Below are 17,951 nucleotides of genomic sequence, written 5' to 3'. Positions count from 1 at the left end.
AACACACAGGTTTTTCCATATTGATCATCCCTGAAGCCCAGCAACTCGCCACTGGTGGCTGCAGAGGCAGCCCTGCAGTCCTGCAGGTTGCCCTTCTGAAAGGGCAGTAACAGGAGCAATCAATTCCTAAAGCAGTGCTCTTTAAAGCAAGGAAATTTAAAAGTCAAATGCCCCAAAGAAACACCACCTGCTCTCCTATCTACAGAGACATCCCTGACGTTGGGCAGTCAGGACATGACAATTTATGTGCTATATCTGCCATAAATAAAGCTATCAGCATAGATGTAAGAGCTGAAGTCAGCAGTTCCAAAACCAAATCCCTCTTTAAAAACCTGTAATTAGAAGGAAAAGGATGTCAGAAGCCCAGACCCACCCTAGCAGCAGCTTGTGGTCACTTGCTGAACCAATCTGCTAGCACATCAGGGCTTGCCAAAGGTTGAATGGCATTTGGAGGTGAGGGGAAGGCAGTCCCAGGGAAGACAATAAATCATATCTGATTCCTTAAGGGGTGGAGAGGGACAGCAGAGGCAGAAAAAGGTTTTCTTCAGCCTTTGTTCTTGCACTATGCAGGCCAGACACAGCTGCAGCTTAAGGAGTTCCCTGAGGGTTAGGATTGCACCTCTTAGCTTTCCCTGGAACAACAGCATCTCTGCAAAGAGCAGGAGAGGGAAAGCAGGAATCATTAAACCCCATCCCTAACCTCTGCATACTCCGTTATAGCTTCATCCGTCAAATGGGATATTTGCAAGTGCTTTGCAATCCCCCCTGCAAGACTCCTTGGTGCTATCAGTAGGGGAATGCAATTTTACACATCATGAAAACACAGTATTCATATTTGCATGTAGCAAATAACAAAAAAAGAAAAAGATGCATAACTGATGTCAGTGGCAGAAGGATGATAAGCCTGAAGCCTTGATGATAAGCCTGAAGAGAAGCAAGTGTGTTTGAAAACCACTGTCCTATGTCCAGCATCACTGCTGAATCCACTATTCATTTTCCCCTCCCCAATTTCATGTCACTTTATCATCGCACTTTCTCCTCCCTTTCCCCCACCCAAACTGTTCTGCACAAGAACCTGTTGCATTTGTTAGCACAAGGGTCTCATCATGCAGCCGCTATAATTGCATGTGCTACCATTTCTTTTAACCTAACAGGCTGCGACTGACCACGTTATTCCACGTCTTGTATCACTGAGATCTAACCTGAAACAAAACAACGGAAGGAAGCCTTGGCACACCGTGTATACAAAGATGTCACATTGATGATAACTGAAGGTCACCTCTGGATTCAGTGTGCTGTGAAACCAAACCTCAGGCAATCTGGTGGTGTTCTTGCTCTTCTCTCTGCTATGTATACCACTTAAATGATGGGAGACTACTTATGCAGCTTTTAGCAGCCTGTAAGTGAACATAATCTGATGTTAATTCACCAGCTATTATTCCTGGTCCATCTCTCTCTCAGGTACGCACAGCAACAGCATTCCCTCTGTTCATTCCAGGAATGAAATCTTCCCTTTACCCATATTCAGGAAAAGGATGAATGCACTGGCTTATTCTGACCGCAGCTCACAAGTCAGTGCTCTACACGAGGATATGTTCGGGCCACACATCAATCAACCACGCAGCTTTACAGCGACAAGCAGGTTGATCTACAGATTTTTTTATCGCCCTTGGTATGGAGGACATCACCAAAGAAAAAGCAGAGACAGTGTACCACTGTGCTGCAGAGATCCATCTGAGAGGCTAATGTAGCCAGGCACAATTTATAACAGATATTCTGAATTATGTCAGAAGCCAAATTCGCCCTCATTTACCCTCAAGCTCAACAAGGCAGACAGGCATCACTACAAGACCCTACCCTTCAAGTCCTGGGTGGTCCACTCCTAAGGCCTTGATGTGCTGTGGGTCTAAGCTGCCTAAAAGTACCTCTTGAGGCAGGAAACTGCTGACTTGAAAGAGCTGCTACGAAGTTCTTCTAAGATGCACTGCTTCCAAAGGAATGCATAAAAACCCAATAGAAGTAGAAATAGAAATAGAAATAGGGTAGGATGCATCTCACAGAAATGACGGGACACATGGCATAGGCCTCAAGATTCCATGTATTCAGCCAAGTTCCTTTCAGGGCTTTATTCAAAATCAGAAAAATATTCATGCGTAGCATTCAAGAATACAGCCAACTTCCCGTACAATGTTCTGAGTTTTCTCTCACTGTTTGCCCCTAGTGATTTTTTGCTTCTCCGAAGAATTCTGAGGGCAGCTTGAAGAAGAAGAGACAGCAGGTATTTAGCAGTAGTATCATGTCTGTTAAAAGCACAAAAGCTACCCTGCCACAGATACCATTGGTCAGGGGTTTGTGCCTAAGGCCCAGGCTCTTCCTACCATGCATTCTTCTTAGGATGCATCGGTCAGCCAGTCCTACACTATCCTCTCAGTTTTCATGCTCACTGAATTTCATGAGCTAATATTTGATTCTTGAGAGATGTGCGTTTCGAACACATGTGGGAGCTGACTGTCAAAATACTCAATATATACATGAAAATCACATCTGGAAGAAGAAAAAGGGAGGAACATCTACAAATAAACTACTCTCCTGGAATTGTGGTCTTTCAGCTACAGAATGGAGGCTGAAAAATGGGTACCAGACATCAAAAACTGACACAGACAAAATAACTTAGTCAAAGGAGAATGAGCTGCAAGTTCACACTAGAAGTCCTTTACCAATACAAGTGGAAATATTCTTTGAAACCGTAAATGACTATAAAAAGAAAAATCAAAGTCAGGATACACCAATAGCCTTTCTAAGATTTCGTGCAGTAAGAAAATATGCTGAATGTACATATCCAGGAAAGCTGTACTTAGTAGAGTGTTGTTTCAGGTTGCTGACTAAGTGACCCGAAATAGTTCAATGGAACTGGAGTAGTTCAGTGGCTGTAGAGAAAAATAAATCGAGTGAAACAACGGCGCCCAGTCGGTGCGATGGCAGAACACTTGTGTTGTGTAGCATGTTTTCCAGATGAGCCAGTAAATGTTTCTGGGATCATAAACTTTTTCACAAACAATTAATTTCCATTATCACCCGCCTGGCACAACTGAATCCGGAGTACGTCACTCATTTGCCTCATTAGAAGAACATAAACTCCTCAGTCTTTCAAGAAACTTCTCTGGTGACATGGTTGTCTGTTCAGCATTACCTTTGAACTCAGAAGGTAACTTTTTCCCATTTTATTGTCAGGGGTGTTACAGATTAGAGGGCAAGCCAACGTTTCTTTGTCAGCACACCCGTGTTCTAGTGGCCTGCTTTACAGGCCATGCGAATGCTGCAAATGCTCTTTCTTGAGACTGAAAACAGTACTGCTGGCCTCCGCGCCGTCCTTCTCCAGCATTAAAAAAAAGAGGGGGAAAAAAATGGTTTGAGGCAAACAGGTGAACGTGAAAGATCTGGGTGCAGATCTCCAGATGTTGCGAGGAGATCCATGAGAAAACCCACCCCTGCCTCACAGAGCCCCAAGCTGAACGATGGCCTCCAGCCACAGGGAACACTTCCTGTGGAGGATGCCCCATAACCAACCGGCAGAAGCATGGAGGGATCTGTGGGGTGCCACAACCTAAACCCTGGCACGGATCAGCTCCAACAGCCAGATGTGGCTCATCAGCAGGCTGGAGAAAATGCCAAGGAACGGTGCAGATGCTGAAGCAAGCCCCGTGCCACAAATGGCCGTGAAACCACCAAGCTGAGGTGGAGGCGTGAGGCTGAAGCCAACAGTGTGAATGCTCAATAGATACGATATGACAAGCAGCAGACAAATAGTTACAGACCCTTCTCCCCTTCCCCATGTCCCACGCTCTTGGATGTGGCAAAAGAGGTACTTGCTACACTGCTGGGAAGTACTGCTACGCCACACGTCAACATCTGGGATTTGTTGAAGCCCATTCTGGATTAATTGGATAGTTGCCCTCACTACTCAATCCCAGAGAAACAAACACAAATAAAAAATCAGGGTTACATGGTAAAAATGCGTATCCAAAATCCAGTTTTGAAAGATAAAAAGAAAGGTTTAAATAAATTTCTGAATTAGAAGTAATCAATTTGGTGGTATAGTAGAAAAGCTCTTTTGATAGTTTTTGGGTTTTGTGTTTTCTTTTAATCTGAACCATCCCTCAATCTAAAGCTCCGGACAATTCCTACATTATCTTAGTAGGCACTGCTGATTCAAAGCAAGGATTAGTAACAACTCTGTGCCACCCCAGAGCCATTAAAACTGCAAGTTAGTGGATGGGAAAAGGGCAGATGCATCTGATAACTAAAATGACCTTTCCTACAGATTTCCATGTTTGATTACCAGTATCTTTTCTGGTTATACAGCTCCACTGGTACACTGTAACATCAGAGCTCTGCCTGAATTGTGGAGACGAGAATAAGATAGTCTTTACCACCAAAACAGGAGAAGCCTCACACAGTGCAAATCAGTACTGCATATACAGTGCAAAATAGTGCAAAACCACCAGTACAATTTTATTCTTCTGAATAGTGAAGATACTTTAATAAACCCTATTAAACCCAAGCGTCATTACCAGTCCCAGCATTAAATTGTTGAATACGGAGCAGTCTTCCCATGGGAAATTTATGACCAGAGGAAATGTTCTAGCCTTGGTATTTTTATAGCATCCATTCATTTTTTAATGGAGGAGGAGGTGAGCCAAGATTTCAAAGGCTATTCAAAGTGTCCTCTACCTTGAAGAAGGAAAGTAACCTGCATCAGGACACCCGCCACAGATCCCAAAACATGAGATGACAACTGGGTACAACTGCTGTCGCCAAGGCACATTCATTTAGTCAGCCACCGTTCTCCTCAATAGACTAGGAAAGTATTCGCAAGGTCTCAATAGCTTCATCCTGCCCATTTTAGTTATAAAACCAAACCATCCCGACCTTTTATCTCACTCCTTCTGCCCAGTATCATTGACGCTCGTGGTCAAAGCCATGGTGCACAGCCCCAAGGCCAAATGAGATGCAGCAAGGGGTCCTCAAGCCCTTTCCATGTGCCACAGACCTTGTTCCCCGAGCTGCCACCTGGCCCGTCACCCCAGCTCTGCCCCCTCCCATGGGCGGCTGCCTTTCCCAAGGCGTTCAAGTGAACATCCCGCAAACTCAGCACCCCAGATGAGTACTACAGACAGTTCATGAGCTATTTTCCGGCAATTTATTACCAAATGCAGCATGATCCGAGAAAAAAAAGAAAAAATTAACTGTTATTTTTGTTCCTCTAATTTAGAAAATGAGGGTGCAACTTCCTCCAGAAATCAGATGCCACAGAATTAGCGGTGGGTTTTCCCTGGTATTTTGTTCACAGTTTAAACATTCAAATTGGAGTCTCAATAAGTGTTTGCTGTGAATGTTTAGCACAGTTAAGCTCTATTTTTATCCAGAGAAGTATCATTTCACATGTCACAGTTCACCAACAGATGCTGAGCACCACGTTCGTGCAGGGTGGCATTTCTCCTAGGATCTACAACTCCAGAGCTGTTACTGGAAACGCCTTTTTCTCCTGAGCAGCACTTTTCCACTGAAACGTAATTAACAATATAACACATCACTGCAGCTCCTCTGCAGCTTCCATTTAAAAACAAACTGGTGCCAATCTCTGTCAGATCCCAGCATTGCTCTCTCCTCAGCTTCCCTTCCTCCTCACCCTCCCTCCCTAAATTCAGAGTCACAAATCTACAGGAAAACGTGTGAAGACACTTTCCAAAGAGATGTAAAATGGAGAACAGAGTGTCTGTTATGTTCCTCACTCAAAATAAGCCTATGTGCCTTTTATACAGCCCATATGCTTATTTTCTTAACAATTTTTGAAACTCCCATACTGATACCAGACATGACCACGTAGGTAATATTCCTTCCTCAGCTTCAGGTTTTTTTCTCCCTTGGGATTTGCTCCTCTGAACAAACCCAGAACAGCTCCAGCCACTCCCAAGTTAGGTACTGGCTGTGCTGGCACTGTGCAAGCGCAGCTCCAACACCACCGAGCTGTTTTTAGCTCCCATGCTGCCTGAGGCTGAGCATCTTCCCCCTCATCACATCCCATTTAGTGATGTGCCATCTATCCTCATGCTTTTGAACCCTACACTCTCTCTTGTGAGATCGAGCCTTAAAAAGGTCTCCATCAAAAGAGCATGTCTCTATGTATGCTCCTATCAAGGCCTTTGCCCCAAAACATTGGGGAGGTCAACACAGACACTAGAAAATCACAACTAGGTCTTATCCTGCACATATTTTGTTCAGGTGTCTAGACTGGCTCATTGTCTGATGGAGCAGTTCAGACTGGCACGGGAGGAGTGGAGCCAGATCCCCCTGCCAGCTCCTGGTAAGACATCTGAACAGATATCCCCATTTTGGGAGAAGTTTAATTTCAAATGGTAATTACGTCCCATCTTCGATGGGCTCCTGCTTTTCCAAGCCTAAACTGCTGGACTGCCTCACCTGTTACAGACACAACTAACCGATCCGCTGCCATTTATACATCAAATGTGACTCCCATCAGATGGCAGCTCGGGCTGTCAGCCCCACTTTTCCTTCCTCTATGAAATACCGATATTGGAAAGTCTTAACAAGGAAACTGAGATTACGGGAAACGTCCTTCACTCCAGAGATGGCAGTGCTGGCTGTTATGTCTGCTCCCCAGTTCTCAGTCAGGAATAGTGCAGGAACACATGCATTCGTTCCTACCCCGAATGGAGTCTCTACAGAAAGGTCTGGACTGGAAATCCCAGCTTTTTGGTGGCTTTAATCAAATGGAAACAAGGCACAGCATCGGGATGCAGGGGAGTGGTGGTGGGGAGGGGCTGCGCCGTCCAAAATTTAAATTGAGCTTTTTTTAATCTGCTTTGATTGACCTCTAATCTTACACACTTTTTCCTAGGTTCTGAAAAGGTACAGAAATGAAGCCAAGATACAAACGTAAACAAATAAATTACTACTTCCTCTCAAAATGTATGCTTAGAAAACTTACATAGTTAAAATATTTATAGCAAGAGCTGATCAAGCAATTAAGTATACTTAAAAAGTTTCCTTTTTTAAAAAATTATGTCTCTGAATCTCATCTTTCAGTTCTTCCAGAGCATAAATTTTCATTTATTTTAAGCAATAGAACTTCAGGTTCTAGGTTTGATAGAAATCTAAAGAACAAGCAACTTTTAAGATCATTATGGTGTGAAGTTTTAATTGGGTTTTTTTGGTAGTCAGAATCAAGAGGCAGATATCACTCCATGTGGACTTGCAAAATAGGTCAGCTGGATAAATTTGTTCGGCTGTCTTCTATGCTCTTTAGACGCTTCACCAAGTACTACTTCTTTCTAAAGAGGCCTCCAAATTTGTTTGTCCTCTCTTTATATGACATAATTTAACTCTCTACAAAGGCTGGCTTGTTAACCAGTCACTTAATTAACACAGTGAATACACAGTTGAATGTCATTATATCCGTTCAAGATAGCTAAGTTTCTGTAATAACATTCAGTTTCCATGGTAAGATGCATGAATTCTTATAGTTCACTCAAAACAAGAAATTGTCTCTCCTTAAATGTGATTATAGCAAGTACGTTTCCATTTGGAATTATTTTAATAATCAGTAAAGGTAAATGAATTAGCATCATGAATTAGTATTTATTTCTTTTACTTTCAAAACTTGCTAGAACAGAAGCAATACACTGACTCTATTGGGAAATCTGTTTGAGAAACACATCGTCCCATTTATTGTTTTACTTTGAAGTGCTACTTCCAGCTACCTGTAAGTAATGAGAATCTGGAAGGAGAGAAGGAACATAGAAGTGAGTTAGCCCATTAATAAAAGGAACTGCGTGGACAGCGGGTACACTCTCTTCAAACTATAAGTAATAAAACTACAAATTCAGAACAGAAAAAGCTAGCATTGCCTTTTCAGTAAGTCTTCTTCCTAAAGGCATTGTGCTCCGGCTCTATGCTGTACACCTTCCACGTTCAAGTGGAGAGCTTCCAACCACATCAATAACAGGATGTTTCCATCAGGAATCAGCTGAGATTTAGTTTTATTCAGTTCAATTCCTTCCACAATTCTAGCTTTTCCAGAAAACAAATGCAAGTTCAAGGGGAAAGAAAACAAATATTCCTCCAACCCTCACATGCTCATCTTCTTAAGGTTTTTTAAGCTCTCTGAGGTAAACAGCAAGCACTTTCAGTGACAGTTTCTGAGTAATGATGGGGAAGAGCAAGGACATGGTTGAAAGCACCACTGGCTTCTTAACGCAAACTCTTTTATACTACTCAGGGAACACATGTTCAATCACTGCTTATGAAACAGCTTTGACAACACGGAGAGGAGCTTTTTGCTTGATGTTTGTTTAAGTGAGACTATATCCATTTTAGAAGCAATTGCTTTTATTTTACTTTTTTTTTTACATTTTTTTGTTAAACAGAAGCAACCTACAGTCTTAGTAACAGATTAGTGAGTGTCTTCTCTGGAGACTTCATTATCGTGAGGTGTCACTGCACTCCAGCTCTTCTGAGAAGACATTTAGAGAAAACATAAGAAGGGTAGTATAGAATTTCTAATACCTGAGCTTCCCAAGAAGAAAAACAAGTGAGACATATTAGACGAACCCCATCCCCACTGAGGGACCTTTCTTTAAAACGTCAAAATCATGCCATTGCACATGATGCCTACTTCCAAGAAAGCAACAGGATCAGTGTTTCATTTTTGAACATAGAACATAAACATCACGTTAACACTTTAGCGAAACATGTTTACAGAAGTCCCTGCATATTTATGGTACCATATTGTGCCTTGGAGAAAGCTTTTCTTAGGTGAATAAAAGCAGCAGCAAACTGAACTAGACTTGGAGCCTGAAACAGAGCACGTGCAGCACACGTAGAAATTATTTTACAACATTGAATTTAACCATATTTAAGACAGATTATATTGGCAAGATATTTAAGGCAGGGACTGCAAACCACTATGCTGTTGTTGTAAGCATCCATTTGTTATTTCTCATTAAAGGTACTGTCACTGGCGTTCTTTCAATCTGGGAAATAAGGGTCCCTCTTCCCTGTTACATTTTTCACACATAGATGGTAACAAGGGCTTTGCAGCAACTTTTCAAAGGCTCAGCTTTGAACTTGGGATGACAGGGTCGCAGGACAGCTCAGGCTGGACAGGAGCTCAGGAGTTCCCTGGTCCAGCCCTGCCACAGCAGGCTCAATGCTGAGGTCAGACCGAGCTGCTCAGGGCTGTGCCCCCTCGGGGCTGGAAAGCCCCCAGACGGAGCCGGCACAGCCTCCCTGGGCAGCCTGCGCCTCTGCCCCGCTGCCCCAGGGAAAAGGCTTTTCCTGCTGTACTATCTGAACCTCTTTTGCTTGGTCCAGCTGATGCCCCTTGTCTCTCTGGCTCCCTCTTCCTGGTGGGTACCAGGGGCTGCTGCCACCCCCCCGGAGGCGTCTCCCCCCAGCCTGAGCCAGCCTGTCCCTCAGCCTCTCCTCGCGGGGCAACTGCCCCAGATGTGACCATCATGCTCTTGATACTCTAGAAAATGGCTCCTTCGCCGGAGGAAAGTGCATCCCATTTTACAGGGAAACAGAGAAGGTGAATCATACCGACTGCCCTTGTCAACTCCACAGCATCATCTGACTACTTGCGTCAGGGGTGGCGCTGCATTCCGGTGTCCAAGCCTGGCTCTGCTACAGGCAGGATTACAGCTAAACCAGTGTCTCGTCTTCCAATTACAAGTTGCCTCTGTAAGAGCATCCCATTCACGCTCTGGAAGAAGTGGCAACAGAAACACAGAGCTCTGCTCTGCTCCTCAGTTCCAGGGTGGCTTGCCTTTTTTGCAGAACAGTTTATAAAGCCAATCCCCAAAATTTTTATTCATACAGCAGCAGAAAAGCTCCAGCACTCCCGCTATATCCTGGATTTAAATTAAGATGAAGTGCCATATGACTGCTTAACACCTTGTTGTATCATCTGCCAAAGCTAACAATGCTATTCACAACTGGCTAAGCCCTGAGAAACGTGTATACTTCAGGTATTAGGCAAACCACATCCTTCTACTTGGTACCACGGGGGAAATTCTGGTTACATTTCAAATACTATTTTCAGAACAGCTTGTCCACTCAAGTGACAAAATTTCTAGACATCACCTTCCTGTCTTCTGCTTCCTTTAGTCCTTCTATCTAACCAAACCCCGTCCACAACAGACAGAAGAGACCTTCTAAGGTCTCCATATACATACTTACAGCACAAATCTTACCAACACTATTTAATGGAAACTCTCTTAATTAAGGACTGTAAAATCCACCTTTGTAGATACAAATTGCTTATGAACAAAGCATACCACATACTGCCCAAGAATTAAAGCTATTTTTGATGAGGCAGGGGGAGGGCGTAGACTCACCGTAATGATAATCTCTTTGGCATTACACAGGGATATGTCACAGAGCACTTTCATTAGTTAGCATGAAATATATAACAGCTGCCAACGCTTCTGCTTCTGTCTAAGCAAAAGCAAGATACCTTGTAATGAAGAAATTATCAATGGGTGAGGTGCTCAGCTAGAGGACACAAATGACACAGGTTTCAAAACTAGGCAAAACAAAACTTAAAGGAGGTGTCAAGCCTGAGCAAAAGGGAATACTTTATCCAGACAGAATACGTAGTTGCGTGAATTTTATTAACGCCTATCTGGTATCTCAGCCTCAGTCACCAGACATCGTACAGAGATCATGAAATACCACACTTCCAGGTGTTTTCTGTACATGTGTACATGAATATACACACAGCCACAGAGCTTCCACATAAACACCCTCTAGGATATAGGATAACTCCAAGATGTTTCCGAATCAGAATATGTTATGTCATGGGGAAAATGTACACGCTTTAATGCAATACTGTCCTAAAAGTATTGAGAAGTAGCACTATTAAAAGCTCTGGGCACACAAACTGAAACTTCCTTCTTCCCTCGTTTTCCTCATTCTCATTTTTGTTGGTTCCTTTTCTTTTAAGGCCTACCACACAAGTACTACTAACCATTTTGTATTCGCAACTAACTCAGAATACTGTGGAGTATCCTAGTGACATTACCCTTCAACAAGTCAGCCTGCTCCACAAGGAATAATAATCACAAAGACCAAACCCAGAGGTCTGAAGGCATTTGGGTTTGTCTTGTAAAAATGGCTTACACACTCCAGCGATGTTCACTTTAATACTTGTTTTTATTGACCTGCTGGCTTCTCTTTAGGCAAAGAGAGTTGCAGGATGTCGATCTGATCCAAGGCTGACTCCGAAGGAAGGATTTTCATTGCGGAGGAGGAAGCTGTCCCTACCCAAGAGGAGTTGAATGCAGCATGTCCTCCAAGGACATTTCAACCACTCCGCAGCTGCATTACTAAACACAGTTACAGGTTACTTGGGAGCCTATGGACAGACTTGTGGGTTTCCCACAGAATTCTGTAAACCGGTTTCAAAGGTAATTGAAAAGGGCTAAAATAAAAGGCTGCCCATTTGCCTGTGAAGGCTGGAAAGCAGCATAAATTATTGCCCTGTTCTGCATCAGCAGGTGTTTAGATCTGCAAACATAAATGGTACTGTGTACTACAAACCTACTTCATCTTCCTTTATCGGATAGAACATGTGGACAGGATGGGGAAAGCCAACAGGAAGGAAAATAATGCGTTGCTATCATTACGTATGCAGCAAATAATACTGCTTAATCTGGATTAAAGAAGAAAAAAGCAAGAAACGCTCCCTGATCTGCAGTTGCTTCTCTGGGATCTTCCTAAGGACACCACAGCAAAATGGAAGGTTTTTAATTAAGAGCTGCATCCTTGCAGCACAACCTAGCACAGAACTGCCTCCACCTCTGGGGTCAGCACGGAAAGATGTGTGCTACATACCAAAGCAAGCACATGCAGAAAAGCTTCTGCCATGCATATTCAGTGCTTACTGCGCTCTGGCAAGCTAGCTGAACACCCCCTGTCCAAATGCCTCAGCCTGGGTACACCTGACACAGCTCCACGCTCAAAGGCTGCTCAAGGTACACGCCTGCCTTTGTGCAGTGCAAACCTGACCCAGCTGGTAAAATTGTCATCTCCCTTCACTGGCACTGTTTTTTTAGGCTGTAATCAGACGTGCTGCCTCGGCTGTAGCTGAACCATGTTAAGGACTCCCGCTCTCAGCCCCGCTGCCGGCTTTCCCACCCCAGCCCATCCCCCTGGCCTCCAGGCAGGGGCCACGCTCCCCTCTCTGTGGGATGTCACTGCCCTTGTAAGGGCAGGGGTTTGCACATCCTACCCAGTCTGTCACAGCGGTTCAAGTCAAACACTTCTGCTGGCAGGGTTTTGAGATCCCTTGGATGCATCTTAACGGAAACAGACTGGGCAGCACCTACGCATGCTGCTACATCCCGCATTTCTGGGAGCGATGCAACTGCTGGTGAGGGGCGAGGGGTGAGAAACCGCTGTGGGAGTTGCCTCTTAAACCATCTGGGAGGCACCCAGCCCGGCGTGCCTGGTGGCAGCTCCCCGGGGCACGGGGAGAGCCCTGTGGGGCTTCCAGGAGGGGCCAGGTCCTTGCGGCGGGGAAGGAAGGACGTTTGGCTCCATCAAAGTGCAAGAAGATGAGGCAGGGCAAGATGTTACATGAGCATATGTGCTTGTTCCCAGAGAAAAAGACGTTCTTGTGTGCCTCGTTCCTCCTCTTGCTAATATAAACTGGGAGAATAAAGTCAAATGTAATCGCTATACAAGCATGGCACGCTCTCTTTAGCGCGGAATGCAGGCTTTAATAATATATAAATGATTTCTAAAAGATGTAAAGGAGAGCTTAGTGCAACTTGAATGCAGATGAATATTTAAAAAGAAATTAACATTATTCACTAAGCACTTCACTAAACTGGTTTCATTTATATATGTACCTTCAGGCCCAGGCAGCAAGTCCAGTTGATACGATTTCTGCAATAGGAAAAAAATTAGCAAATCAACTTACTATACTATTAAAGCTTTCTAAAAAACAAAACAAAACAAAAAAATCCACCCAAAGCCATTTTTTAGGGAGGTAATGAAAGAGAGAAGAAAGGAAGTATTGTGATGGTATTAATGTTGGAAAGACAAGGAAGGAGAAAATGGGCAATTACCCATAAATACAGCTCTTAACTTTAGTTATGTAACAGAACAAATAATCAGAACAATAACCACCACTTAAAAGTCAGTAAAAGCATCATGTACTTATAAAGGTCTTGCTAGATAAACTCCTTTTCACATTTCTCCTCCTTTATCCTCCTGCTGTCACGACACGGGGAGAGTGCTACAGCATCCCGCTATGCAGAGAAAGCAGAAGAGGACGTTCAGATGCAGCCATAACCAGAAGAAACAGCAGTGGCAGTAAGAAGTCAATTAAAGTCTAATCAAAAACTTGTAAGCAATTCAGAGAAACTGATTGTGGAAGAAAGTAGGTTTTATTGTGACCACAGTAATCGAGTGTTTGCAGTGAGCCAAGGTAACAAAAGAAAATTACAGCACTGTTGGCTATCAACCCTGCATCTAGAAGTATTAAATGATGGGCTGGGAAAGCAACAGGTCAGTTTATGAAGTTGAGGACCAACAGCATTTATATCTATCTCATTACCAGAAACATCTTGGACAAATAGAGCTTATTTTGAGGGGACTATGGAGGAGAAAAGGCATGATCAAAACTTCCAAGACTGTGCACTCCCAAGGAGCAGAGAAATTGAAAAATACAATCGCCAGCCCTGTGAGTAGCAGCAGCTATGAAGCTCAGCATCCTATGGAGCACCCACACAAATTTTCTCATGTCTGATAAGCTGAATGTTTGCTACAGCTCTTGCCTCAGTGGGGACATCAACCTCGTCTCTCTCATCTCCCTGGTCATCGGCAGTCTTGAGGTTTGTAAGAATTTTATCACTTTGAAATCTCTACTCTTCTATTTATATTGGTTGAAATTGATCCCCAGGGGTAAAAAATTACTCCGGGACAATGAGGGGAGCTATTAGTCAAGATGGCATTATTATTTTAGCTTCATCTCATTAGGAAACCAGGTTGAAAATAATATAGTCAGGACAGAGGGGAAGAAATAACAAGCAGAAATCTCAAATGGGAAAAACTTCTAAAACCAGAATTATTAAGTCAAGTACAGAAGACATTATTTCACATGAGGAAAGCCAGATTTTGGAGCTTTTCACGACCAGATCACGATTCCTGACTTTCTAGGATTTCTGCTAAGCCATACGCTTAGGCTGCAATGAAAATCTGGATGATCCCCTTGTAAAAATGTAAAGGCCAGAATCTTAATCTATTCTAACACAGATGTTTGACTGTCCAAATACTTCTACCAGACAAGATAGCTTGGATTTATTTTTGTAATTCTCCCCCTTCAGTGCTGGTGGCGATCCCACGGGTCTGAGTGGCCAGTCTGGATGCCACAGAGTGAAACAAATCAAGCCATCAATCCTAAATCCTGCATTGTTTCACTGCTCGCAAAACTGTTTGAGAAAACAAGGAGCACGCCAGGGAGACGTTGCAGTGCATGACGGCTCTTTGGCCATCAAGATATGGAGAGAGCACAGAAATTTCCCTCACTTTTCCCCCAAAGCCAGTCAAGAGGGAGCCATGCCCAGAGAACTGAGCAAGGTCCTGGAGCATCTTCACCAGAAAGAGAAATCAATGAAGTCCAGCAGAAAGCTCGGCAGGAGTTCAGGGAACATACAGTCTCCCACTAGAGTGATCGTTAGCTGATGGAGAAAACTACACATATGATTCCTCACAGATTTTCATCCCAGGTTTTAGAAATCAAAGGAAGCAGGTACATTCTGAATGATTCATTAAAAACACTCATCGTTATGCTAACAGAAAATATTATTTGAACAGAATAGATCAATAAATGGACACAAGGGAACAATTTTGCACTTCCAGACAGATTAACAACATGACCTGACTTTCTCTCTCTCTGCATTTCATGATTTGCATCAATATTTTTTAAATTTGTCATTATTTTGAAGCTCCTGTATATTTTTATAGCATACTGATGTATGTTATGCTGTTTTGCTTAAATTTGTTACTGTCGTGACATGTCTAAGCCAAAATAAGGTAGACTGGTCTCTATTCCAACAGGGTTTATTTCAAAATCAATCTATAGAACTAAACCTTCACTCTAACGGTACAGTAAAGTGATTGCTTTTGTAAGTTATTTGGATATTTCTAGTGAAGTTTCAATTTATATTACTTCCATATAAGTAGTTTATCAACCACACTGTAACATTTCACAAACATCATAACACAAACATTGAAGTTCAGCATTTCAAAGGGAATATTAACAACTGAAGCAAAAAAAAATATTTCTTCAGTGAGGAAAGCCAAACAAAGTCATGGTCTTTCCTTCAAGGTCTCCGTTCTGATCAAATGTTTCATCCAAACTGGTTTTTGCTGCCTACAAAAGGTGATGAAGTTATACTGGGTAAGTCAACATGATGTATATATTTTCACATTCATCAATCCTAAACACAACGCCCCCAAAGACGACTAGGATTGTCTTGGAATGACCAAAGTCTCATTATTTTTCAAAACTCAAACCGTTAAGAATTGGGTGTATCTGTACCAACCAAACAGCACGCAGTAGATCGTTTTATCTGTCGCTTCAGGAGTATTTTGAATACTCTTTTTTACTTCTTCCTCCGCTAAAAGCACTTGCCCGCTCTTCAGAGTCCACTTTTAACAAATGCAGAGGAGCATCCATCATAACTGAATTAAGAAACAATTCTCTTACTGCCAACATTTTGTTGCAATCAGAAAGAAAAAATCCTGCCTTGTGAATGATCGAAGTACAAGGACACTCCTTGCAATCACGGAAAGATTAAAGTTAATGATGTATTTTAACTCATTTTCTAGGAACATCTTTTGCATCAACAAACTGCATGTTAGTTGTTCATTATCTTGCCCATGCAACTTTAATTATGGACTTCATGCACAAAGGTTATTTTTCAGAAATGTATTTTAACACAACTAAGCAGTGTCATTATGTAAATAAAGCTGGTATTTTTACTCTCTACTCTTCGTGTTCTTACCACTGATTAATTTGACCATACAAACACGATGTCAGAAAGGAGTTGCAGATTAAAATTGCACCTGGAGCACTTCCGATTGCTTTTCTGCTGGAAAAAAGTCATTTTAGTTTTCTTCCTGACGAGAGGCACTCTAGTTATGACACCTCTTATCAGTTTCCCTGAGCACTTCCTAGAGGTTAATACCTACCGTTAATAAACATTAAACCCGGTCGGGCAGTCGCACGGAAGCATCTAGGACAGGGGGGCACAGACAGATCATCCGCGACTTACCCACGGTCACGCAGAACACCTGGGACGCGGCCGGACATGGGAGCTCCCGTCCCCAGGAGCACCCTTAGCCGCTGCTTCACCCCGCCTCTCCCAGAGCGGCTGGGCTACGCGTCCTCCGCTCCAACTTCTCCCCGTCCCTCTCCCCAAGAGCCTGCCGCGCCGCTCAAAGCGGTGCCCAAAGCAAACGGCCGCTGCGGGGGCCGGGCTCGCTGCGCCGGGAGCCGGGAGGGACGCGCACGCTACCCGGACACTCCGCCCGGCAGGGGCTCGGCCAGCCGGGAACGCTCCCGTTTGCGGGCGCAGGGCGGCCGTCCCCTCCCGCGCCCCCCGCCGCGCACACCCCGCCCGGCACCGCCGCCGCCGCCGCCCCTGCGGGGGTGTCCCCTGCCGGCACCCGGACCGGGCGACCGAGCCGCGACCGAGCCACCCCCGGCGGCCACGGCCCGGACCGGCGCGGGACGCCGCTCTGCGCCGCTCCCCCTCCGCCCGACCCCCAAACCTGCCCCGCCGCCTCCTCGGCCCCCCGCCCGCCGCCGCCGCCGCACTCACCCGGCGCCGGAGGTGCCGCTGCCGCGGCCGGCGGGTCTCTGCCCTCGGCCCGCGCTGCGCCGGGAGCCGCGGCCGTGCCGGGAGGCGGCGGGCTGCCGTGCCCGCCCTGCGGCCGCACCGCCCCCCCGCCGGCGCGCCCGTCCCCGCCGCCCGTCCCGCAGGGAGCGGCGCGGGGGGGCCGGGGCCGGGGCCCGGGCCTCCCCCGGAGCGCATGAGGTGGCCGCAGCGGGGCAGCCCCGAGGGGCTGCCAAGCCTGGAGGGGGCGGACCGCCAGCTTGACCCGACCCTCGGCGCTGGCATGGGGCACCACTCCCCAAAATAAACGAGTGTGGGGCGGCCCAGCTTGGTGCCCCCCAGCTCGCCTCTGCAGCCGGGAGAGGGCACCTGACCGGGGACCCCCCCACACACCTCCAACAGGCATGGGGGGACATGCCTCCCGAGGGTGCCTGTCCCCCAGGACAGCGCTGGCCCCGTGGCCCTCCTGGGGGAACGGAGCTGTCCCTCTGCAAACTGATGGCGGCGAGGAGAGCAGGTCCCGGTGCCCGCTCACCCAAAAATAGCAGGGAAAAATACAGCTCTTACCTGGAGCCTTGCTCATTTTAGTCTCAGTTCTTTGTGTTACGCATTTTTTTGGCTGCAATCCCTCAAACTGCACCAGCAAAATAACACAGGACATCCTCCCGCTCCTGCCCGACGCAAGCAGCTAGCATCTGACAAATTCTGGTGTGAAAACAATGCAAAAAGTTGGCACCTGGATGTAGCCATATGTGACCCTTTTTGGCTGCAAGCTTTATTACACCACACAGGGAGAGGCTGTGGTTCAACTGCACTAGTCTGTCGTAAGACTTCTGGCCCCTGGGATGTGCCTTTACGCAGGAGCTTGAGAAAATCCAGTCTGGGCCTGAAATCAGCAGTCTTTGCATTTTTCCTCTTAAAATGTTGCCCTGTGAATAGTGTAGCAAGTTCTGTGTCTTAATTACTGCATTTCAGTGGGAACACAAAAGTTAACACCTGGCTTCTTAGAGTATATCGAGG

At 45.2% G+C, this 17,951-nt stretch overlaps 1 protein-coding gene across 8 annotated transcripts in view; it reads right to left on the bottom strand.

The window, feature by feature from the left end:
• PKIB (cAMP-dependent protein kinase inhibitor beta) overlaps window positions 1-17,531 on the bottom strand; it is a 58,379-nt gene extending 40,848 nt beyond the window's left edge. Inside the window, exons 1-3 of one of the 8 annotated variants that reach the window (XM_076335481.1) lie at window positions 16,917-16,982; window positions 16,098-16,181; window positions 12,936-12,972 (exon numbers count right to left, since the gene is read on the bottom strand). The gene's annotated coding sequence lies outside the window, so the exon portion shown is untranslated. Of the gene's footprint in view, window positions 1-12,935; window positions 12,973-13,245; window positions 13,304-16,097; window positions 16,182-16,367; window positions 16,597-16,916; window positions 16,983-17,498 lie in introns of those variants that run through there. The other 7 variants (XM_076335482.1, XM_076335483.1, XM_076335485.1 and 4 more) reach the window with 7 other exon arrangements.
• Between the last annotated feature and the right edge of the window lie 420 nt (window positions 17,532-17,951).

The sequence above is a fragment of the Aptenodytes patagonicus genome, chromosome 3 (assembly GCF_965638725.1).
Source record: "Aptenodytes patagonicus chromosome 3, bAptPat1.pri.cur, whole genome shotgun sequence".
NCBI lineage: Eukaryota > Metazoa > Chordata > Aves > Sphenisciformes > Spheniscidae > Aptenodytes > Aptenodytes patagonicus.
The sequence above is the reverse complement of the archived record's forward strand: the minus strand, read 5'-3'. Positions and strand labels throughout refer to the sequence as shown.